The sequence below is a fragment of the Carcharodon carcharias genome, chromosome 10, assembly GCF_017639515.1.
Source record: "Carcharodon carcharias isolate sCarCar2 chromosome 10, sCarCar2.pri, whole genome shotgun sequence".
Classification (NCBI taxonomy): Eukaryota; Metazoa; Chordata; class Chondrichthyes; order Lamniformes; family Lamnidae; genus Carcharodon; species Carcharodon carcharias.
Window position 1 is genome coordinate 121,090,413 of NC_054476.1, and position 26,578 is coordinate 121,116,990.

A 26,578-nucleotide genomic window follows, 5' to 3' on the forward strand; every position below is an offset into this window, starting at 1 on the left:
TAGTGCTTGATGTCCGAGGAGGGATAGTGCAGGCAGTCCGGGAGGGAGAGTGCAGTCTATCCAGGGAGTGTTAGTGCAGGGTTTCCGGGAGGGATAGTGCAGGATGTCCGGGAGGGATATTGCAGGATGTCCGGGAGATGGTACAGGATGTCTGGGTGCTTTTTAAATATGGCACCTGGATCTTTGGCCCATGAGGTAATGGAAGGTATGGTGATTGCCTGCCTACCTCACGGATGTATGTGGAATGAGCTGAATGGTGCAAGATTGCACGTGGTCAGCTATCCAGCCCCCCTAGAGGAAATTACCCCCACTTCCATTATCACCACCAAACATAGGCTCGAGAACAGAACATAACAGCCATTAAAACAATATAGGAGGCCAAGAACAGAGATATCAGATAGGGAGTGTGGCAGAGAATAAAATGACTGGAATTATTGTCTTGAAGTCTCTTGTGGATCTTGATTGTTCTTTACAGTCACTTACAGTTATAATCTGTTTTTTTTCAATTCACTTTTTATTCAAGGTCAAGCCCACATGTGGAGGAGAAATCATAATAAAAATGGATAATATAATGCTGCAGCAGCACCAGATCTGCTTCTTGCCAAGTGTTGAGCTCATCTCTCTAGTTCCTGATCTGTAAAGTGAGGTCAGCACATTAAAATAAATATTCATTTTGGTGCACAACAAATGATTCACTGGGAGCAACATTGCATTGTGGCAGGGGTGGAGGGTGGACTATTTGGCTCAAGATCTTGTAAAAGTCTGCTGGTTGCCCTTAACTTGTTCAGCAATTGCGGGGAACAAATTGTTGTAGGTAGACAAGTGCAGAGAACGGTAACATTCACTCACATTTCTTTGGAGGTTCGGCAAAGACTGGTTGCTATTTTGAGATGATGTCACATTGTAATTAGATGACCATAGGAGAATGGATGAAAGAGTAAAAACTTCTCACCAGCGTCTCAAAACTGGAGGCAGGGCAATATTGGCATATCAACGTACTGATTATGTCGCTCTTTAACTGTGGCAAGAAACAACTAACAACCGTGCTGCCAGTACAAGGCATCCGAACGGTGTTTGTTTACACAATCACAGAAACTAACTGGCCATTTGGGTGATATACATCTCTCACGTTCCTCCTGACGTATTTCCGATTTATATTCGATGCAAGAGAAGGCTAATAAATAACAAGAGGCATCATATTCAGGCAGGGGTTGTGTCACTGAAGCTGTGAAGCTTTATGAAAGTTGAGGCAGTATGAGGGGAGCAGCTTTCCTTCAGCACATCGCTGTAATCCTTTACTTTCATTCCTTATCTTGTTATTCATTGTCTCAGGGAACCGTGTGACACGGTAAAAGTGCAGTGCTTTCACGTGTTGCTGCCTGTTTTCTTTCTGTGGAGAAATTAATTGTGTGTGATGGATACCAGTCTGAAATTGAACACCCCTGTTCTCTTTTCACTTCCTGCCTGTGCTCCTGCTGTTGCCCCATCTTTCACCCTTTGCTACCATTTGTTTTTATGCAGACAAAGTTCTCACCAGCACGTTGCCCCTCATTCTTTTGCCCTTCAATTCCACCTACTTTCTTTCCTCCACCAAACAGTTGTTTCTGCCACTGCCTTCAGCACCTCTGTGCCTCAGACCTGTATTATGTTAACTTCCCTAGGTATCATTTCAAGCTTGAATGAAAACGTGCTGATTCTTGGTGTCCTGCTTGACCCTGAGTTTAGTTTCCTTGCATAAGAGTATTCTTGTACCAAATCTGCTCTGCTTTACCTCCAACAGTGGCTGGCTATGTTCCAACTGTAAATTATTCCCCTTATTCTCTCGTTTCATGCATTATTCTATACATGAAATAAATTACCTTTCATCCTCCCAATGTTTACTAATACTGCCCTATTACTTGCCAGAAGGTTTCCAGCCATTTGTCCCTACCTGCCTGGATTACTTACTGCAAATTAACATGCCTGAAATTATGAGCTCATGTGGGAGAATTATAGGGATCAAGTTGTAGCAGTTTTTGTTTTCACAGATTGGTGCTACCTCAACATGTTGCATTTCTGGATTACACCTGTGGTAAGACTCTCCCGTGAGTCAGAATGTTGTGGGTTCTCCAGAGACATGAGCACAAAATGTAGGCTGATGCTCCAGTACAGTAATGAGGGAGTGCTGCAGTGCCTGATGTGCTGCCTTATAGAGGGGACAATAAAGTGAAGCTCTGTCTGCCCTTTCAGATAAATATAAAAGACTCCATGGCATTATTTCGAAGAGGAGCGGGGAAGTTCTTCTGGGTGTCCTGGTCAATTTTTACGCTTCAACCAACACCAGTGAAACATTATCTGGTCATTAACACCTTGCTGCTTGTGGGATTTTGATGTTTGTAAATTGACTGTTGTGTTTCCTACAATAATGACTATACTTCAAAAGTACTTGGGTAAATATAAAGTGATTTGGGAAGATCATGATAGGCACTATATAAATGCAAATCTTTCTTTATTCCCCATGTTTTGGTACTTCCTTAATTCCTGAGGAAATTACATTAACAAAAATCTTTTCTAATTCTTGTTCTGTCCAAAGTGTAAAGCAGACTCGGGTTAGTAATAACTAGCTGCTTTTCACTGAATTTATAAAAATAGTTAATTTCACCACTACAAATATTTGACTGAAAATTAGACTCAGGCTAATCTTAAAACCAAAGTAATTCTGCAAATAAAATTAGAAGCCAGCTGGTAAAACAGATTGGATGCTTAAGATGACAGACAGAAACACAGTCACTCAATGACAATAATCTTCCTGGCCTCAAGTTAATTATTAGTTCAAAAGACCTGCTACTCAGCTGTGATCAGGAAATGACTTCACAGAAAGACAGTTAGTTGAAGTTATATTAAAAATGCTTTGGTTTTTACATTTGTGTAGTTGAAGTGCATATTTCATGTATATTTTGCGCGATGGCAAACAGGTTATAAAAAACAAAGGAGATTATTTGTGATATCTTCATTCCATGGTCATACTGTTCACATCTGTTATCTCATTCATTTCTCCATTTTGTTTTTTGGTGCACAGGGAAATGGGTAATGTCAAAATAGACTTCTCTTTAAATCCTGTCATCACTTGTGACTGTGACCCTGTCAGAGATTTAAAAGATTACTGTTATCAGATCAAAAATCCATTCTGATTCCTGCAGTGAAAAATAAATATGTGGTAATTAATAATGGAGCAAGCGATGCTGAAGCTGATTATGCATTAATAGTATTATATGTGGTTCAGCTCACAGTGAGAGAGAAGCATCCTCCAATCCAAAGCACATGGTGAGATGATGTAAACTGCAACTCAAAATGGAAGGGATGCAAATTTTGGTCTGGGGTCCAATTTTAGGCCCAGATTTGATGCTGCATGACCAGCACATGCCCAAACTGAGGGGCCCGAGAATCGATGGGAAGCAGTCCATATCATGATGCATGGCACAGGCTCTGGATGCTGGTCACACATCTGCAGGCAGCTCACATGACCCGGTCCAGCTACTTCACTTGCAGAATGGGTGCCGGTTGCTCCACTGCTAAATTGGTAGGCTTTGCGCTCATTTTATTCCTGGAAAATGGGCACAACGCATAACAATTTTTATCCCATATGCCATCAGCTGGTAATAGCACCCGAAATGAATCAATTTATGGAAGATGCTAATTTTCCCTCATTCAGTCTTGCTAGAAACAGTATGAAATGGGAGACCAATTAGTCATCTTTTGACATGTCGCCTTTTCAGCTGAGTGGAGGAGTGCCAGATGTGGCTTATTATTATTTTTATTGTTAAGGAAATGAACGCTTAAACATTAAGACAGATATCCACAGTACCATTTAAAGTGGGTAGATTTTTCAATTGATATCAAAATTCTGTAATTCAACACAATATTATATCAAAAAAACTATATCGGGGTAAAAAGGAATCTAAACCTTTCATAAGCAGAGTTCTATTAAAAATTCAGTCAATTTTGAGTGATTTGACACATATTACTTATGGTTAAACAGAAAAGCTTCTAATATTATCTAATATAAAATGTAACAACAAAAACAGAATTACCTGGAAAAACTCAGCAGGTCTGGCAGCATCGGCGGAGCACATTGCTTTCAGTTTGTTGTAAAGTAGTAATGCATTGAGCACTTGAGATTACTTGTACTGTGGTGATATCAGGCTTTATTTCATTGCATTTTACAGGAAGATCACATATCCTTTACCTCAGATTTAGCACAACTAGCATCTATTTTCCACATTAGTTAACACCAATTTTTTCAGTGTCTATTAGTGCAAGAATAAAGAGATGAAAAATTCACATTCAGATGAAGAATGCATGGTTTTATATGTTCAGTACTCTTCGGTAGCTGACTTGTATCATAGCAATATAGCTTATGTCTTGACTACATTATTTTAATTGTATATAGAAAATTAATAGCAGCTTGTCCCTGTTAAGCCATTAAAATTAGATCTGGGTTTTATTACTTAGAGTACAAGGGACAAGTTATTGAGCCTTCAGGATCACCAGGATGTGGGCTGGATCAAGACGAATTTCAAGCCCATCAAGTAGGCACTTGCTACCAATGCTTCTAAGTGGCTATGGACTTTCATAAAATATTTAGTGGACGAGGCAACTGTAAATGCTTCTCTTGAGCAATGGGAAAAAAAAATGATCTTGCTAGCTTAGCATGAGTTTTTAATTTTACTCTTTTAGGAACATTACATTTGAATTTGTACATTTAATTAGTTGCACACAGACAGATTTTGTATTACACAACACCACTAACAGGTTTCTGCACAATAACTGATACTTAGAAGTGATTTTAAGTTGATATTCAGATTAAGATGTTCAGACAACGTCAATAACCACAAGAGCAAGCTGGGCGCTTTATAACCATCATTTGATTCTGACAGTGAAATTACAGACTTGAGATCATTGCAGCAAATTGATCACTTTGTAGTGCTTGCACATTGTGAAGTTCATTGGCACTGTTCAGTCTGGACCAGTTATTTTGCTGGCGCAGCCCTCAGTACCAACAGCCGATGTATCCCATTTGTGGTGCAGCCACCATAAATTTACTAATTAAAGATCAATGGTTAATTATCATGAAAAATTACAAGTTAAAAATAAAGACATACATATCATTTTTTCTAAAAATATACAGCTATAAATGGAGTTACGAGATATATTTTGCTACAGGAATAGTTGTGTATGTGGGGGATTCTAGTTTATGGACCTTACATCTATGTTACCTGGCTCAGGCTTAAAAGGTGTAGAGTTTTATTTTGCAGTTTGGTACACAATAATATAGCCAATTTTTAACCAGTTTTTTTACACTTTTACTTTATGGAAGAAGAACTGCTCTGTATGTGTATTGAACTGATTAAGTATTTGACTCAGTCTATGAAAGGGTTAAAATGTAACTCAATTAAAATACAGCTAAAAAATCCTTTGAGAAACTTACACACACCTTGGCCAGGATTTTTCAGTCGGCGTGTGGGGGCGGGACTGACATGCTGACATGTCAAACGATGCGTGATGATGTCCGGCGTGCATCCCGATGTCATCGCACTGTCTCACAATGTTTCGTTTGGCGGGCGCGTGTCGGAGTCAGCTGTGTGCATGCTGATATTTAAAAGGCATATTAAGGCCATTAAGGAAGTAATTAAAGTCAACTTTACACTGCCCGTCCAACCTAACGGTTGGTGGACAGGCGCAAAGGGCAAGCGGCCTTTAAGTCTTTTGGGAAACCTCATCCACAAGTGGGATGAGGTTTCCTAAAGCTTTAACGAATTAAATAAAAAAATTTACTGAAATATAAAAACATGTCCCATCTCATGTGACTCAGTCACATGAGGGGACATGTTTAATTACATTTTTAATACATTTATTTTTTTCAAAAGCATTTAATCTCCCTGAGGCATGGAGCTGCTTTAGGGAGATTGAAGCGCTCCTTCACGCAGCGCTGGCCCCGACTCCCCACGTCCGGTAGCGTTGAGCGCTACAGCTTGCGTCTTATGCTGGGCGGGCCTTAATTGGCCCACCTGCGTAAAATGGCGGCATGGAGCCATTCACAGGTGGCAGTCGACTCCTCAACTGCCCCCACCCACTCCCGCTGAGCTCGTCCAACGCGGGAAAAATTCAGGCCATTAATTTCACACACACATGCACAGATGCAAAGGCCTTGAGAACAAACTTTTCCAGACAGGGAGCCATGCTTAAGCTGATAACATTGCAGCTGTGTTTCAGAAAAAAACATTTTTTGGGCAGGGTTTTGCCCTCGGCGGGGGGTGCTCGGGAAGCTGACTGCTGCCCATGATCAGGTTCGCGGCCCAATTTCACTCTGGCGGGCCATTTAAGACCTGCCCAGCGTAGAAGATGAGCGGCAGCGCTCAGCGCTGCCTGTGTGGTGGGCAAAGGAGGTCAAGCAGGCCAAGCATGCATGCTTAAGAGCGCCTCAATCTCCCTGAGGCTCGGAGCTGCCCCAGGGAGATGAAACACTGTTTAAAAAAATAATAAAGGAAATAAAATTGTCATAAAACATGTCCCCTCATGTGACTATCATTGAGCTGGGACATGTTTTTAATTCAAAAATAATATTTTTATTTGATGTTCATTTGCTTTAGGAAACCTCATCCCACTCGTGGATGAGGTTTCCTAAAATATGTAAAGACCTCTTGGACTTTTCACCTGCCTGCCAACCATTAGGTTGGATGGCAGTGTAAATTTGAATTTAATTAACTTTCTAATGGCCTTAAAAGACCTTTTAGTTGTTGGCTGGCGCATAGCCGACTCCGGCACTCACCTGCCGAATGAAATGTCGCGTGACTAGGCAAGGACCTCGGGTCGCTCACCTGACATCATCATGCGTCATTTTATACCCAGGCGTGTCGGGCACATGCACGCTGAACACAATATTCTGCCCAGTTTTTTTTTGATTTCCAAGGATTCTCACTCAGACGAAGAAGTCTGACAGTAAAACAGAGAATAGTCATGTTACCCAATCAACACAAAATTTTTTTACAATAGAAACTTAGGTAAACAAATCAGCCAGATTTTGTGGGAATATCATTGAGTCAAGACCTTAAAAAAATTTCCTCATAGCTGAGACAAAGGCAGAAAAATCTACACTTTATACTTTTGATTGTAAGCATAAAAATTGGTTTGTTATTTTTTTGAATATCCTACTCTTATTCACTAAGCGGATTTGAAGTTTGCATTTATTATATTTAGATGAGTTAATTTACCTTGCATTTACACTCTATAATATTCAAAACATTACTATAATGTAACCCAGGATTTAAGCTTATAATAAAGTATTATATAGTAACCATTATAAAAGTTTGTAGTCTCAGTCTGTAAACCTCACGGACCCTAACTCTTCTAGAATTCTTAATGATAAGATTCTAGGTTCTGAGAGAGGTTACTCTTAAGGGAGATAATTCTGCTATAATGAACCATGTATGTTTTATTGGGATATCTTTGTTTCATCTAACTACTCTTGGAAGAAAGGATATTTTATCTTAGGACCCTGTCAATAGCTAGCATAGCTGATTTGAGCTCTTCTGATGATGTAAAATTTCTTTCAGTTGAGGATTTAAACTAACAATAAGTTCAACTGAATAAATTTACCTTGCTGGTGTGGGTAAAGAGAGTAGAACCCTAACAAACTGAACTCTGTATGTGTATCGACAAAATACTTTCATGAAGATTCACTCTGATCAGAAAAGAATGTCTTTATGATTTCATTAGAAATGTTGATCAGAGGAAGTCTTCATTAAAACATTTAAAAATGTCGCTTTACCAACTGACTGGAGCAATATTTCCTGATAATTTTTAATTGTAGAAATCACATTCTCTATTTTTTCAATCACTTGCTTTCTTGCCTATATTAGTTTCTTTGTTTGCATGTACGTGCACAAATTGCTTACACATGTGTTTCACTTTTTGCCATATCAAAATATTGATATAACCTTTAATTACAAGATGGAAATGGATCATTTACACAAAATGTAACATTTATTAACTCCTTCTTCTCTCCTTAGGGTTTTGGACTGTATACCTGGGCCAATGCTTTTTCTGGCTTGTCACAAATAAACATAGAGGGATGGTGTGAGGTAACTTCTCTTTGATTTTGTCTCAGCTTCAGGGAGAAGGATCTGATCTCTGCCTAGTGCCATGTCACAATTAGGTGGGTGCAAATGGTCCAAACATTCTGTGACACATTGGGGTAGATTTCCAACTCACTGCCCAGGTGTAAAACAGACATTGCTAATTAACCATCTGATAGAGAAACCGCCCAATGAATTGGTTGATTCACTTCCAAATAACCCCTGTTTTAACATGTCCCTCCCCACCTCTCTCAATTGAATACAAAGCTACCCTTCATTGTTCTTCTCAGCTATTGCTGATTATCAAACATGGGGAAGGCCTCCTTCCCAACTCATTTCCTTGTCTTTAAACTCCCATCCATTTGAATCTGCCTTGCCCTCTCTCCGCGCTCTTAAACTACCCTTAAGCTCTTCTTTTCCTGTTCCCCTACACTTCATCTTTAACAAATTCCCCTCTAACTCTCTCATACCCTCTTCTTTCCTTCTAACTTTCCCCCTTTTCCATTACTCTCATGCTCCTCTATCCTCTATCCTCTATCCTCACCCTCCTCCAAATCCTCCACTCCCTCTCTCCTATCCGTCTCTTGTCCTGTCTCTCCCTCCCACCCCAATCCTCCTTTTGCAACTTCTCCCTTTTCCTAACTCCTCATGCTTCCCTCCTCATCTTGGCTCTTCCCTCTTTCCATCTCCCTTCTCTTCTTCGCACTTCCCTCTACTTCTCCTTTCCCATGTCTGGATCCAATTATCCCTCATCCATTAACCCTGCTCGACATAAATTCTGCACTTGATCTCGATTCTCTATGTGTAATTCAAAGGGAATCAACACAATTAATATTCAAAAAACTATAGCAGTCTAAGTAAATTTGACAAACCTATCTGCATAGTGGCTGTAAATTAATGCATCATGCCTTTGAGGATTTGCCCACCGCTGAACTCCCAATGCCAGGCCATGTATAATCTGGGAGTTTGCCCAAATTTTTACCAATGAAGCTGACAGTACAAAACAGGACATGGTTAGTACACCAACAATCAGTTATATGTTAATAGCACACTACCTAACTAACTCTCATTTGGCAGTCGGCTGAGAACATTTGGCCCTTCCAAACCAGGATAAAACAGTTATAACTTAAATCATTATCAATGACAGCAAGGTTTAAAAGCAAAATTTAGCATCACTTTGCAGAAAATAAGGATGCTTGGCATATGTGGTGGATTAACAAAACTGAATCCCCCAGATTGCTCCATTATGAGCAATAATCAGCCATGACATGCACTTTATGATCAATAAAAGAGCAAAGGTGCAGAAACAGTCGACATCGTTCTTTGTTACGTTGCCAAAAATTAATTATTCTCTGTATTGCATACGAAACCACATCATGAATTATAAATTATATGAAAAAATATTCAATTGAGTTGTTACTTAGCTTGCAGCAAAATTATTCTTCTGTAAAGGTACATTGTAATTATCTCCCACACAAGTTTGAATTTGTTAATATTGAAATTAACTTGACCCTGAATAATTACATAAATTAAGTAATCATTTAGGTTTAAGCTTTTCATTCATTATCAAGTTAATATTAAAATGTATGTCTTTATATTAATATTAAAGTTCAGGGGTTTTTACATCAGATAATAGATTTTCTCCTCTCCAATTTGCTCCTCTCTCCTCCTGAAGTCATTGATTCCATTATTATTGCCTGGACGCTCACTCCAATATCTCACCCTAGTGCCATTATTCATCTATGAGTTGGCAAGTTGTCAACAACAATGCAGCCGAGTCTAATCTTCCCTTCACCTGGTGTTCATACAGAACCACTTTCAAAAGGTGTCACTGTATAGTGGTCAGGACCACTGGCTGTTTTTGTTTTTTCCTACCTTCCTTAACTCACAAGCAGCGTGGCCAAACTCAGTAGTCGTACTGCTACGGCTGACTGAGAACAACTAATTCATAGACCAGACATCAAACCTGCAACCTTCCTGGTTTTTATGGCCCAGAGATCATGACCTAGATTTTCTGCTGTGAAGTGGTTTAGAATGGGTGAATAGTGTTTTGGTTTAGGCTGACTCAAATGGAAACATGCTATTTAACCCAGTTTTCCAAGGTGAGATCATGTGCACAGCTTGTGTGGAAGATTTGGATGGCTGCAGGGAGAACACTAGTGGTGGGAGCAAAAAACTGCATGAAATTAAATTAAGTGGAATGAGATAACTAATGGGGAACAGCAGGCAAGAAGCCTGAAAAGTTTGGCTCAGAGGCATGACACAGATTAGTAGCCTTTGTCAGGACTGAATGGAGGAAGGGGCTCCAAAAAGAAGGGGAAAGGGAAGACAAGGTGCAGGAATGATTCTGCAGATAAGTGATGGAGCGGCCCAGTGATGACGTCCTGTTTGACCTACCTGTGGTTTTTTTTGGTGGTAACTTGGAAGGTGCGGTCAATCAGGGTTTGCTAATTGTTGCTTAGCTTGGGGGATATCTGTTCTTTCACTCTGAGCCACTGAACATACTGTGCTTACGTGGAAATGAACAATGTTGTGGCTAGTTGGGGATTAGCTTCATAGCTTCACTGGTTTTTGTGCTGCAGCAAATGGGAGAGCAAAAAAGAGCAGAGGGTCCAGTCCCGATGATTTCCAGCATGGCCTGTGCTGATCGCCAAGTTTGAAGGCTGGCAGATAGATGTCAATCAGTGTCTAATGCTATTTTTGTGTAAGACCTGTTATTTTGGGCCTGGCTGGTCCTGTCATCACCCTCTTTGAACACTCACTGCTGAAAATGTGCTCAGTTACACAAGGGATGCCCCCCACCACCCATTGCCCCAACAATGCTAGTTAAAAGTATACCATGGAACTTTCAAGGGAGCTGCATTTGACTTTATTTTGCTGTAGCAGAGTTAGTGAAAGTACCAAGTGCTGTGCTGTTGCAGGAGCTCACACAGGTTCTTTGAGTCAAAGGGAGTAGTGCAGGGACCCTGTAAGGAGTGGTGTGGATTTGCAAGGCCTTTGACAAGAAAACTTCATCTCAGCTACAGGAGGCTATAATTACAACTTGTTGCAGTCCTACTCCGGCCCCCTTCCACAACTCTTTCTCCGGTACATCGATGATTATTTCGGTGCTGCTTCATGCTCTCGTCAGGACTTGGAAAAATTTATTAATTTTGCTTCCAATCTCCACCCCTCCATCATTTTCACGTGGTCCATCTCTGACACTTCCCTTCCCTTCCTTGACCTCTCTGTCTCAATCTCTGGTGATAGACTGTCCACCAATATCCATTACAAACCCCGACACCCACAGCTATCTCGACTACAGCTCCTCACACCCCACTTCCTGTAAGGACTCCATCCCATTCTCTCAGTTCCTTCGCCTCCGTCGCATCTGTTCCGATGATGCTACATTCAAAAACAGTTCCTCTGACATGTCCTCCTTCTTCCTTAACCGAGGTTTTCCACCCACGGTCGTTGACAGGGCCCTCAACCGTGTCCGGCCCATCTCCCGCGCATCCGCCCTCACTCCTTCTCCTCCCTCCCAGAAACATGATAGGGTCCCCCTTGTCCTCACTTATCACCCCACCAGCCTCCGCATTCAAAGGATCATCCTCCGCCATTTCCGCCAACTCCAGCATGATGCCACTACCAAACACATCTTCCCTTCACCCCCCTTATCGGCATTCCGTAGGGATCGCTCCCTCCGGGACACCCTGGTCCACTCCTCCATCACCCCCTACTCCTCAACCCCCTCCTATGGCACAACCCCTTGCCCACGCAAAAGATGCAACACCTGCCCCTTCACTTCCTCTCTCCTCACCGTCCAAGGACCCAAACATTCCTTTCAAGTGAAGCAGCATTTCACTTGCATTTCCCCCAACTTAGTCTACTGCATTCGTTGCTCCCAATGTGGTCTCCTCTACATTGGAGAGACCAAACGTAAACTGGGCGACCGCTTTGCAGAACACCTGCGGTCTGTCCGCAAGAATGACCCAAACCTCCCTGTCGCTTGCCATTTTAACACTCCACCCTGCTCTCTTGCCCACATGTCTGTCCTTGGCTTGCTGCATTGTTCCAGTGAAGCCCAACGCAAACTGGAGGAACAACACCTCATCTTCCGACTAGGGACTTTACAGCCTTCCGGACTGAATATTGAATTCAACAACTTTAGGTCGTGAGTCCCCTCCCCCATCCCCACCCCCTTTCTGTTTCCCCCTTCTTTTTTTTTTTCCCAATAAATTATAAAGATTTTCCTTTTCCCACCTATTTCCATTATATAAAATAAAAAAAAAACCCACTAGAGCTATACCTTGAGTGCCCTACCATCCATTCTTAATTAGCACATTCGTTTAGATAATATCACCAACTTTAACTTTAACACCTATGTGTTCTATTGTACTATTGTTGTTGACATCTTTTGATGATCTGCTTCTATCACTGCTTGTTTGTCGCTACAACCACACCAACCCCCTCCACCTCTCTGTCTCTCTATCTCTCCGCCCCCCCACACACACACCTTAAACCAGCTTATATTTCAGCTCTTTCCTGGACTCGAACTCAAGTTCTGTCGAAGGGTCATGAGGACTCGAAACGTCAACTCTTTTCTTCTCCGCCGATGCTGCCAGACCTGCTGAGTTTTTCCAGGTAATTCTGTTTTTGTTTTGGATTTCCAGCATCCGCAGTTTTTTTGTTTTTATTACAATTCCTCTTTGGCTGTAACCTGACAAAGAGATGGAGCAGATAAGCAGAGAGGAGAAGCTGTTTGCATAGGGAGCAGAGGGTTCTCAGCAGGAGGCTGTACACATTGCCCACATAGTCTCTTTAGAGATCACTTCTCCATTCCAACCAGGAGCAGTACCTGCAGCAGCTATACCTCACCAAGGAAATAGTAATGGAGCTGTGGCTGTAGATGCCCTTACAGAGTTCCCATGAGCAGCTCTGGTCCTTGATGGCTCCACTTTAGACTGCACCAACAGGGTGGCAGCAGTCTGGAATGGCAGTGTAAGTCTAGATATCGGCTGTTAGATACTACATCATGGCTGGGTCCACGTGTGCTGTCATGGAGTTGGCCACTACTTTCACACTGGAAGGGATGGTCTCTAACTAAGCTTTGTACAAAGTTCTGTGCCAAATAGCCACCATGCTCCATTACCATGGCAGCAGGCCTCTGGCAGGCCTGCCAATGCACCGAACATGTCCAACAGCTTTTTTCTGTAAGCGTCCCCCTCAAAGTCCTCGTCTGACTCCTCTGCAGCAGAACTCGTCTCACCTGCTGAGAAGCTGGTAAGTATTCGATCCTTTCCCTTGCCTTGTTGCAGCCCACTTGTGCCCAGTGACACACCACATGAGGCCTCCACCTCTATGCTACCCTCTAAGGTATGCACAGTGCCAGGTATCTGAGCTGGTGGCTATGACATAAGTATAGTAATTTTCATAATATTTTTCTGGTTTATTGTGAAGTAGATTTATAGGTGTGATTTAATTACATTTGGAGTCAAGTAGACCGCAAGCTTGAAATCATCAAAACAAGCTAGTCATAGAATTGTGATTGACATGTTAGTGAGTAAACATGCTGGCTTAGCATGTAAGGTGTGAAGGGAATTTGCATTTTTAGATAAATGAAGGGATTTGGATTTCAGAGAGATCTTAGTCTGTTTACAATGAGCCAGATAAGCAGGGCTAAGGAGTATATTTATTTTTCCCAAAGGTTACTGACAATATTGGCAGCATGAAAGTTTTTATGTTATGAGGAGTATATAATTTCAAAGATATATGGAACAATAGAATTTACATATTAAAAAGAGAGAAACATATATAAAAGTGAATGAAAGGTTATGTGGAGGAAGGCCTTGTAAGATCTAACAGGAGTGTGTGAAATAGCCTTAATGAAGCCTCCAGACATTTGTGCATAAATCTACTATATAACGAAACTGAAGTTGGGGAAAAACCATTTGGAATTCTGCTGTCAAGTGGGTATTGTGTTAACTTGATAGTTCTGTTTTAAATCTAAAATCTATTTTGGACTGTTGCCTTAAAGGAGCTATAACTGGGGTTCGGCTTAATTAGGAATTTTAGGAGTTACTATAGCAGTAAGTAATTGTAGTCCTATGTGTGGTATGTATGTGCTTGAAATCTTTTATTTTGTTAATAATTATTTTAATTTAATTTTTTTAAATCTCTAAAGGTCTTAGTGGACCTATTACTTCTGAATTCAGTGCACGTGTCTTCTCATAATAAATAAAGCCATTGTGATAGTGCGACTAAGTTTCCTTTGTGGATTTGGTCCGCTTGGCACACATCATCTGCCACGTCATAACAATGGCTGTGAGTATCAGATTACATTATGGCGCTTCTTTCTCAGAGGTCTGCTCTTCTCCTCATTCTTCATCATCACCACTGGCTGCCCAGGCAGAAGGTCTTCAGCCTCTGAAAACAGAGATACACCAGGGGAGGTTGGGTGAGGGAAAGGGGCATTGGGTTAAAAGCAAGAGATGCATGGTTACATCATATGCAGCTTACAGATCTTGCTGCAGGATGAGAGTGAAGTGGGATTTGAGAATGTGGATACTGCAAGAATGTCCTGTCATCCCAGATGGCTTCATCAATCTCAGTTGTCATGGTCTCCGTGATGGCCATGCCAATAATGAATAGCACTGTTTCCATCAAGAGGATGAGGAGATGCAGCCATGCCTGTTCACCACCAATTCTTTGCTGCCCTGTCCTGTAATGTGTCACCTTGCAAGGAGTGGGTGTGAGACTTGCAGCAGTGCTAACTATGTGAGGGTGAGGAGGATCGTACTTACCCTGATTGCTAGAGATTGTTGATAGGGTGAGTGATGGGCATGTGGTACATTAAGCAGTGTGTGAGGTAGGAGATAGTATTTTAATATACATTCATTGACCTTAACCAATCATATGAGGTCATTGAACTTTTTCTGATGCTGTATTCAGTTCCTTGGGCCAGGCTCCTGACACTGACCTCTGTACAGGTCCCACTCCCTTCCAAGTGGTTGTCTGGGAGGCCTTCTTTCAACTTACTGTATTAAGATCTCCAGTGCTGCAACTCAGAACCTGAGAGCCCTCTCTCTGCCCTGCTGCTCCATTGCTCCGATTTCCTCTGGCTCAGACACTTTTTCACAGGGACTTGCAGCCCCTGCTGCAGTCAGAATGCACTTCACCTTTCTTTAAGAGGTGCAGGCTAGATTTTATTGGTGCTAGTTTTGCAGTAACCTGGCCCACTTCTGAGCATGCAGCGACTCAACAACACATTTAGACCTGGGCTGCAAACAGCAATTTAGGAGATGAGCAAGCAGCATGTGGTTTGTCATACTGCCTGCATCATTTCCATTGGGCACAGGTTAACCATGCATCATGATACCATGCCTGCTAGCAGGCATCACCTAATTTTTAGTCCAGTGTCTGTCAAACTGCTGTATAGCCACCTTTATTTGGCAGATGTTGGAGTGTGAGTCATTGCAGCAGCATCTCTTGTTCAGTTTGACTTTCTTGGAAACCTTCTATAGATCCTTTTCTTTCAAGCGCCTCAAGATCCCAAGTGGCAAGAAATGGATAAAATTGCTTTTAATATTAAGGATTGACATTACTTCCTTCTAAATCAGACAATGCCACAGGTTATTCTGTGGTAACTTTGAATGTCCTTTAGACTCAATGTCCTGTGAGCCTGAGCAGTAAGAAAATGGCTGCAGGACATTGCCACTCACAAATACATAGATTAATGAAGTCTATTTGATGCAAGTGCCTCCAACGCTGGCTCTGAACCTCCAGAAATCTTGAGAGGTGCAGTTTTCTTGACTGTTCTAGCCAAATTCCCATAACGGATGTATTATTTTCATTCAGTTTTCAACACTGTGTGGTGTACATTCTCACTGCTACCACCTACCAAACAGGGTCAGTCACCCCCAACTACTCAAGAGGTTAATTTTAAGACTTGAAGATCGCCCGCTAACTGCCAATTTGCCATCAGTTGCACATTCTACATTACCTAACCCTTCTCACCATTGAGTTCCCTGGAAGGTTTCCCTGGTTACCACACGAGGGCAATTTCCCTGGAAGGCAGCAGTGCAGAAGTTGGTAGATGGGTGTTGACTGACTAGCTTTGCAGGATGGCTTCTTGGTATTAGAGCCCACCATGGATCACATCATAGAACCATAGAATAATACAGCATGTCAGGAGGCCATTCAGCCCCTCATGCCTGTGCCAGGTCTTTGAAAGAGCCATGCAATTCCCTGCTCTTTCCTTATAGTCCTGCAATTTGTTTTCTCCTTTACATTTAGGTGCATCAATCTTCCTATAAGGGGCAAATGCTTGCACCACTTGCATGAATAGGTGAACTCTTGTACATTCTACTCTCTGTGCCTATATTAAAGGCTGTGTGAAAAGTACTCAGGTGATTTCTGAGCTAGGACTGGATGGGCTTTTCCAGTTCCTGCCCACACCAGTACTGTTGCCAGGAAGGTACCTATTGATCGAGAATTCCACTCCACAATTTGCAAAATGCCAAATATAATGGCTGGAATTTTCTGCCAAAACAACGGTAGGTGTAATGATGCACACTGTTATTAATGTATAATTCGCCCGACAATTTGAAGGGAGGAAGACATGCCCTATGAATTGCTGTTAGCCTTGGGAAAATGGCAGCTCGCGCTCAAACTCTCTGAGTTTCATAAGGTTGCTGCATTTGCACATTAATTGCTCATTAAACCGGCTGCAGAAAGTTAGGGCGAGTACTTACCAGCTCACGTGTCTTTTTAATGAGGTGGTTTATGTTCCTGCAATGCCAATCACCCACTCCAACCCAGAAAGGGAATGATATATTTTTTCAGCTTACCCAGAATCTTAATTCAAATGGATATCAACTTAAGCTTCCATAAATTTGCAACTCCAAATGTTCCATTGCAAAACATATTTTTGAAATATACAGACACGTGCTTCAAAATGGAATGCAATATGCTTGGAGCACTAACATGCCATACCGTCTACCACCCTGCCTCGATTCCATTTTAATTGACTTGTGTGTCCTTGAGAGTCACTCAGCTGAATCCAGTTTGCCAAATAATTTGAGTAGCTCCCCTGCTACAGAGAACAATTACTCATCATCCATCACTGCTGAGTTGTACAAGGGGATTGAGAAATTCTGCTCTGCTCATGTATCATTTACAGGGAAAGAAACTGCTTCCCACCCAATCTAGCTATAGGGTATGGTTTCAGCTGACAAGTAGATTAACTACTGTCTATGGCTAAAGAACAAGAGCATCTAATTACCCAAGGCATAACTTTTTTGAAATGGTTTCTCGAGAGGAAGGTACAAAGAATCAGATAGCAAAGCTGTCAGCAAAGCTTAAATCCCAAGTCAAGTTTAGTTTTAGAGCCATAGGTAGTGACAGTATGTTTTTAATAAGAGGCTAAGGTCATCTGCAAAAAATACTGAGAGATTAAAGGGAACTGTGTAATGAAGATGGATGTGGGAAATTAGGAGACTAATTAGGTGAAGTGCAGTTACATTATTTAAAAAGTTTTAATTAAATAGCCGTGCTCAATAACTCAGTTAAGTCAGGAAACAACACATGGGCATTGAAAATCAATAGCTGGGTTGTCAGCATAAGTACTGAAGTGCACCCACCCTGGACCTCTAATGTTGGTCTTACTAAAGTTTTCAAGGTCAGGGTTAAGTCCTTTCATTATTCTGCCAATGACTGGTGTTTATGCTAACTAGGATTTCTTCTAGAGTGTCTGTCATTGCAGAGGAGCTGGAAAGTGCAATACAAGTAACTGGGTTGGTTGGTGCTCGGCATCTTTCTCCCCTCCTCCTAACCCTTGGAAAAAAGGTATTAAGACAGAATGGGATAATTATAGGACCATTAGTTCAACTTCAGCAATATGTAAGATGCTCGAAGGTATCATCAGAGATGCCCTATATGAGTATTTGAACAGATAAGGCTTTATCAGGGGCACCCAGCACAGCTTCCAGAAAAGGTTGTTTTCATGTTTCATAACATATTTTGAGTAAGTCACCAGGTTAATGGATGAGGATAACTCAGTATCATTTTCTTCTTGGACTCTTGGAAAGTGTTTATTGCATTAACTCATAAGAATCTTCTCTACACAAGATGGAATATTGTCAAACTTGTGATAATCTACTGCAGTACATTGAGAACAGGCTGAATGCCCTTAGGCAGAAAGTTGTCAATAGATTTGGATCTGCTCAGAGACCTGTTACCAGTGGTGTCCTGCAGGGATTGGCAGTAGGATTTATGCTATTACTATTTGCATTAATGACCTGGATGTAGATGTTAGGAGAATGATCTGGAAGTTTGTGAACAATAGCAAGAAATGTGTAATGTGAACTGTAGATGATTCCTAATGACTGTGAGCATATTCCTGTGTTGGGGGAATTGACCCATGTTTTGCAAATGATAAAAGCAACCGTGTCCGGCCCATATCCTGCACATCCGCCCTCACACCTTCCTCTCCCTCCCAGAACCATGACAAGGTTCCCCTTGTCCTCACTTATCACCCCACCAGCCTCCACGTTCAAAGGATCATCCTCCCCCATTTCTGCCAACTCCAGCATGATGACACCACCAAACACATCTTCCCTTCTCCCCCTCCCCGGCGGCTTTCTGCAGGGATCATTCCCTCCAGGACACCCTGGTACACTTCTCCATCACCCTCTACACCTTAACCCCCTCCCACGGCACCTTCCCATGCAACCGCAGAAGGTGCAACACCTGCACATTTACTACCCCCTCCTCACCGTCCAAGGGCCCAAACATTTGTTCCAAGTGAAGCAGCGCTTCACTTGCACTTCCCTCAATTTAGTCTACTGCATTCGCTGCTCCCAGTGCGGTCTCCTCTACATTGGAGAGACCAAACGCAGACTGGGTGACCACTTTGCGGAACACCTTCGGTCTGTCCGCAAGCATGACCCAGACCTCCCTGCCGCTTGCCATTTCAACACACCACCCTGCTCTCATGCCCACATGTCCGTCCTTGGCCTGCTGCAATGTTCCAGTGAAGCTCAACGCAAACTGGAGGAGCAGCACCTCATCTTCCGGCTAGGCACTTTACAGTCTTCTGGACTTAATATTGAGTTCAACAATTTCAGATCATGAACTCTCTCCTCCATCCCCACCCCTTTCCGATCCCCTTTTTTCCAATAATTTATAATTTTTTTACAAATATATTTTTCTTTTCCCACCTATTTTAAAATTTATTTCGATCTTTTATTTCATCTCCACCTTTTAGCCCATTTTGAACTCTTCCCCCCAACCCACTAGGGCCATCTACCACTAGCTTGTCCAGCTTGTTATCCTTAATGTCCCCATTAGCACATCCTTTAAATAATATCACCACCGTCAACACCCCTTTGTCCTTTTGTCTATGACTTCTTTGGCAGTCTCTTCTTGGCCTCCACCTATCACTGGCCCCCTATCGAGCTCTACCTGTCCCTCCCACCTCCCTCTAACAGCTTATATTTCATCTCATTTCTATATTTTTTAGTTCTGATGAAGGGTCATACGGACTCGAAGCGTCAACTGTATCCCCCTCCGCAGATGCTGTCAGACCTGCTGCGTTTTTCCAGGTATTTTTGTTTTTAATGATGTTTAAATAAGCAAATGATGTTTGGCTTAGGTAAATGGAGTGTCCTGTACGTGAACATGCATAATATCCTTAACATCCGTACATTTTACTGCAAACAGAATTGAAGATAATGTGGAAAGATAGGGATTTGGGTGTAAGTGCAACACTATCTCATAGTTATGGCTAAAGCAAACAAGGTTCCAGGTTGTATTCAAAGGACAATTCAATACAAATTGAAGCATTGTATCTGCACAATACCATGGTTAGGCCTCAGTTAGAATACTGTGTGCTGTTTTGGTCCCTCACATGGAAGGAAATATTGACCTTTCATGAGCAACAACACATTTATATAATGCCTTTAAATAGTAAAACATCCCCGCTTCATCAGCATTATCAAACAAAATTTGCCACCAAGGATAAGGAGATAGTATTAAAAAACAAGATTAATTTCCAGTCTAAAGCCCTTTAGTTAGTCAGGTTGGCTGCAAGAGTTGGGTTTGTATATATTAGAAAATCATAGACTTGAGGCCGATATGATTGAAGTTTTTAAAATAAAGAAGGGACTAAGTTGTCTTTATGTAGACCAATTATTTCAACTGTGTAGGTTAGGAAGGACCAGGAGTCAAGATTATAAGTTAAGTAAGGACAGAATTAGGTTGGGTTCTAAGCTATTTTTCTCCAAAGAATAATAGACCTGTGGAACAGGTTGGTGGCTCATGCAGCGAATGTTGATTCGCTGTATTAAGGCCATAAGGCGTAGGAACAGAAGTAGGTCATTCAGCCCATCGAGTCTGCTCTGCTATTCAATGAAATTATGGCTGATCTGATAATCCTAAACTCCTCTTTCCTGCCTTTTCCCCATAACCCTTGATTCCCTCACTGATTAAAAATCTGTCTGACTCAGCCTTGAATATACTTAATGACCCAGACTTTACAGCCCTCTGCGGTAAAGAATTCCACGTGTTAACTACCTTCTGAGAGAAGAAATCCCTCTTCATCTCTGTCTTAAGTAGGTGCCCACTCACTCTGAGATTATGCCCTCTGGTCCTAGATTCTCCCACAAGGGGAAACAACCTCTCAGCATGTCAAGGCCCCTAAGAATCTGAAATGTTTCAATAAGGTTGCCTCTCATTCTTCTAAACTCCAATGAATACAGGTCCAACCTACTCAACCTCTCATCATAAAAAACACCCTCCTAGTGAAACTTCTCTGGACTGCCTCCAATGCCAGAATATCTTTCCTTAGATAAGGGGACCAAAACTATTCACAGTATTCTAGGTGTGGTCTAACTAGCACCTTGTATAGTTTTAGCAAAACTTTCCTATTTCTATACTCCATTCCCTTTGAAATAAAGGCCAACATTCCATTTGCCTTCCCTATTACCTGTTGAACTCGTATGTTAGCTTTTTGGGGTACATGCACAAGGACTCCCAGAGTGCTTACCCTTGGGTTCGTTCCAGAGGGCTTCCAGAGTGCATACTCTTGTCCTGTCATTATCACATTCTGCTTTCAGATCTTAATGCCACCATCAGCAGCTCCTTTAGCCAGTATCACTATCATGACATCTTTGGCAGTCTCTCCTTTGCCTCCACCTATCGCTGGCCTTCTCTCCAGTTTCACCTGCTCCACCCCCTTAAACAGTATAAATTTCATCACATTTTTACTTCTCTTTAGCTATGAAGAAGAGTCATGAGGACTTGAAACATTAACTCTGTTTCTCTCTCCACAGATGCTGTTACACCTGCTGAGTTTTTCCAGCATTTCTGTTTTTGTTTCAGACTCCCAATTCCCTCTGTGCTGCAGTCTTCTGCAGTCTTTCTCCATTTAAATAACATTTGTCTCCTCTATTATTCCTGCCGAAGTGCATAACCTCACATTTTCCCACATTATATTCCATCTACCAAGTTTTTGCCCACTCACTTAACCTGTCTATATCCCCCTGTAGACTCTTTGTGTCATCCTTACCACTTGCCTTCCCACCTATTTTTGTATCATCCACAAACTTGGCGATAGTACATTCACTTCCCTCATCTAAGTCATTGATATATATTGTTAATAATTGAGGCCCCAGCACTGACCCCTGTGGCACAGGTTGCCATCCCAAAAATGCCCCCCTGATCCCAACTCTCTGTCTTCTATTAGTTAGCCGATCCTCTATTCATGCTAATACACTACCGCTAATACCATGGGCTCTTAGCTTATTAAGTAGCCTTATGTGTGGTACCTTATCGAATACCTTTTGGAAATCCAAATATATTTTATCTATTCTTTCATAGCAGGGGTGGGCCTGCATCTGGCTGGAACAGAGATCACTTTACACCAGGGGTGAGTATTCTGTTATATAATTCAGGGTCAATGTGTTCCCCTGGGCTCATTTTGATTGCCTAAATTGGGTTGTAGAGGAATCTTCTAGATTTTCTTCCCTAATTGGCCTGAGTTTTCATCCTCTTTTTCACCTGTCCTAGGATAGGCAGGGGGTATCTGCATCATGATGCATAGGGGATCACAAATCTATGGGTCAGGGTAGAAGATTCAGCAAGTCTTTTCCTGTCTGTCTCATGTGTTTGTATGCTCTTTAAGATCAGATTGGGGCAGTTCACCGATACAGTGCCCAGTTCCATTCACCATTCCTTCAATACTGGAATAGCCAATGCCAGTTTACAGCAGGGCCTAGAAAACATCTGATCTTGAATTAACAAGTGGCAGATAACATTTACAGAGAATCACATAGAATAACAGGACAGAAACTGGCCATTCAGCCTAACCAGTCCATGCTGATGCCGATGCTCTTCTTGAGCCTCCTCCCATCCTTCCTCATCTAATATTCTATCAGTGTAACACCTATTTTCTTCTCCTTATCTTAACTTATGCATATCTAGGGTCTCCTTAAAGGCATCTGTACAATTCCTTCTTAAGCAGTCCCTTGGGATCCAGGATGACTTGTTTACACTCCAGTTTGCTGGGTTCTGAGATGGCTGATAAGCCTAATACATGACCTGCAGACTCTGCCAAATGTGGGACAGGTGGTGTTTGAAAGGTTGGATAGATGATGTGTTTGTAGGTTTGTGTGGGCTCCCCAATGCCTCGACTTTGCCTCTGCGTGCTTCCAACGATGTCTCTCCATGTGTTCGGTGCCTTCCCAGATGAGGGTTCTCCATTTTGGTCAGTTATAAGCTAAGGGCTCCCATGAGTTGGTGGGAATGTTTGCTCTCTTCAGGAATGATCCAAGGACATCCCTAAAGCATTTCTGCTATCCTCCTGGGAGTTTCCTGCCATGGTTGAGTTCAGAGTAGAGCAGTTGCTTCAGGGGTCAGATGTCAGGTGTATGAATGACATGTCCTGCCCAGCAGAGCTGGTTTTGAGTGATAAGCGCCTCAATGCTGGGTGAGTTGGCTTGGGAGAGGACACTGCTGTTGGACTGCCTTTCTTGCCAATGGATTTGAAGGATCTTGTAAAGGTACCACTGGTGGTACTTCACCAGTGCTTAGAGGTGCTTGCTTTAGTTTGTCCAAGTCTCTGAAGCATATAAGAGCACAGAGGATCACTATCCAGTAAATCATGACCTTAGTCCCAGATTTGAGATCCTGGCCCTCCATTATGTTTTTCCTCAGTCTGCCGAAGGCTGAGCTGGCACATTGCAGGTAATTTTGTCGTCCACGTCAGCCTTTCGTTGAGAGGAGTCTCTCAATATATGGAAAACGGTCCACATTTTCCACGATCTCACCATTAATCTTAATTGATGGAGGGATTTGTTTTGCTGTGGGCGCTGGTTGGAAAAGGGCCTTAATTTTCCGGATGTTTAGTGAAAGGCCAATTTTTTCATACGTTGAGGGAGTCAACAATGACCTGAAGCGCAGTTTCTGCTTACTGAAGCTCAATGGCTGAGGGTGGAGTAAATTTGGTTTTGGATTGAAGGCGCCATACATTGAACTGTTTCCTATCTGTTCTGTAAATTTTCTCCATGCCGGAGGGTAATTTTCTGGAGGTGAGGTGAAGTATTGGAGCAAAGAAAATAGAGAAGAGACTTTGTGCAATGACAAAACCTTGTTTGACCCTAGCCTTCACTGAGATGGTGTCTGTGGTGGTTTGGTTAGTGAGAAACATGGCTTGCATGTCAACATGGAGTAAGCGAAGGGTGGTGACAAATTTCTGAGGGCAACCAAATTTGTGGAGAATACTCCATAAGCTTTGCATAAGTTTATACTGTTCACCTCAACTACTGCCTGTACCACATTATCACCACTCTCTGGGTAAAGAAATTTCTTCTGAATTCCCTATTTGATTTCTTGGTGACCATTTTATATTGATGGCATATAGTTTTGCTCTTCCCAACATGGAAACTCTCTCTCTTTGCTTTATGTGCCACATAAATGCCACACATTGATCATCCTGAATGGCTTTCAATGACACCGCTGTCACCAAATCCCCACTATTAACATCCTGAAGACTACCATTGATTAGAACCTTAACCAGCTCAACCATGTAAGTAAATTGGTCAGAAGGCAGGATAAACTCTGGCTACTCCATGACAAGTGGTTCACATCCTGACCTCTCAACTCCTCTCCACCATGTATAAAACTCAAATCATATGGGTGCAGATGCAGCTGTGTTCAAGAAGCTTGGCATCATCCCAGTCAATGCAGCCTGCTTGGCCTTCCAGCCACTCACCTCAGTATCAACCCTCAACACCAGGACTATGGCTGCAGAATGTGGTCTATACACATTACACAAACTTTCCAAGTTCATGTCAGCAGTACCACCCCGTAGCCCTGTGACCTCTAACACTGAGGAGGAAAGAGACAACAATATGGGAACATCATTTTTTCCTTCACATCATCCTAACTTGGACATCTAGTACCAGTCGTTCCTTATTGATTGACGAAAATCCTTGAAGGCCCTACTCAGCATGATCATGGGGGCCACCATTACTGCAAAGACTGCATGCATCTAAGGAAAAGATGAAGGACAAGCTTCTGAGGGCGACTAGGGATGATCAATAAACAGGCCTTGCCAGCATTCATTATACGCAGCCAACAGGTTTTAATAAAATATTTTTTTTTTGACATGTTAGAATATATTTCAAACAGTATCAGAATGTCCTTGGACAGAAATTATGCAGCCATTGTGGTGTTATTTTCGTCTTTAGCTCCCTAAAGGGACAAAATCATTTTCTAAAAAGAAATATTTGGCAATATTTTTCCCTGTGTTTGCCAAATGCTGTGTTGCCGACACAGCTCATATTTAAATGTAATATTATTTTCCAAAAAACCTCATTACATTCAGCTGTGATGACATAGCAGGAAAAAAAAAAAGACTCTATTCCTCCCAGGCATATCGAGACTGCCTGTCTAGTGTTAATCTCAATTACTTCTGTATTATTAATTCACAATTTTAGAGGAGACTGACTCTTGACCATTTTCTGTATAATTTGTTTTCTAGCTGAATTCTGAAATATAAAATATGTATATTCATTGGGCTGTGTTAAACAGAATCCAGGCTCAGTAGAAGAAAGATGCTGGGGCAGGAAGGTAAGGAGAAAATCATACAACAGCACAGAAGGAGACAATTCAGCCCATTGTGTCCATGCTGGCTCTGTGCAAGAGCAACTCAGCTAGTCCCAGTCACCTACTCTTCTTCTGGAAAATATCCTCTTACAGAAGCACAGATCATAAAATTGAGCCACTACCAAGCTGAACACTTGTTTAGGTTGAATGTTTTGTTGGTTTTTACTGTTTCAAATGGGATAACATGGAAAAAATCCACAATCTGCATTGGTCTCCACTAAACTCTACTAATATTATCTATTTTTCGGTCAAAAATCATAAAAATGTATTAAAGGATAAAATGTACTGATATCAAAAACGTATATTCAAAACTATCGGGCAGGATTTTACATCCCACAGGCAGGCGCCCGCCAGACCCAGTTGGACATAAAATGACACGTGGTGACGTCAGGCAAGCATCCCGATGTCATTGCGCACTCACGCAATATTTCCATCGGTGGGCATGTGAGAGTCGGCAGCGCATCTGCTGACAATTAAGAGGCCTATTGAGGCTCTTAAACAAATGATTAAAAGCTCTTTATCGTTGCCGGTCCAACCTTACGGTTGGCGGGCGGGCAAATCAGCCAGGCGGCCTTTGGATATTTTATGAAACCTCATCCACGGGCGGGGTGAGGTTTCCAACAGTAATTTAAAAATAAAGTAAAAATTTATTGAGCATCATTTTTAATATGTTCCCCCCTGCTCATGTGACTGGGTCATATGTGGGGACATGTTTCTCTCATTTTTACAATTTTTATTTCTGTTTCTACAAATCTTCAACTCCCTGAGGCAGCTCCCTGCCTTCAGGGAGCTTTTGGTGCACGGTCCCCGGTGCATGTGCAGACTTCGTGCTTGCCCTCCTCCCACCCCCACACCGGCAGCACTGAGCTTCTCAGCACACCTTTCGCACAGGCTGACCGTTAATTGGCCAGCCAGCGTGAAATCACGGTCGGGAGCCAATCGTGGATGTACCTGTCGCACCCACCCGACGACCGGGAAATCCTGCCCATTGTTTTGACACAAGGAAATGGCTTAATTTGCTTACTAAACACTTCCAACAAACATCTTTCAGTTTGTTAATGAATGTTAATGAGAATATTCATGAAGAGTAATTTCTATATTAAATCCTCGCTTATGGCAAGATTCACACTTAACATTTGAGTGGAAGTCAAATTACAACAGATATAGTTGTGGTGCCATTTCATTACATATTTTATGAGAGTTCCAGTAATGTATGTATTAGAAAGGTTGCCAAGTGATCAACAGGTCCCAGCTCAAGTTGCTATCACAATCTGTTAAGTGTTGCTTTCTGATTTTCATCTTGACTGCCAGATGGGAGA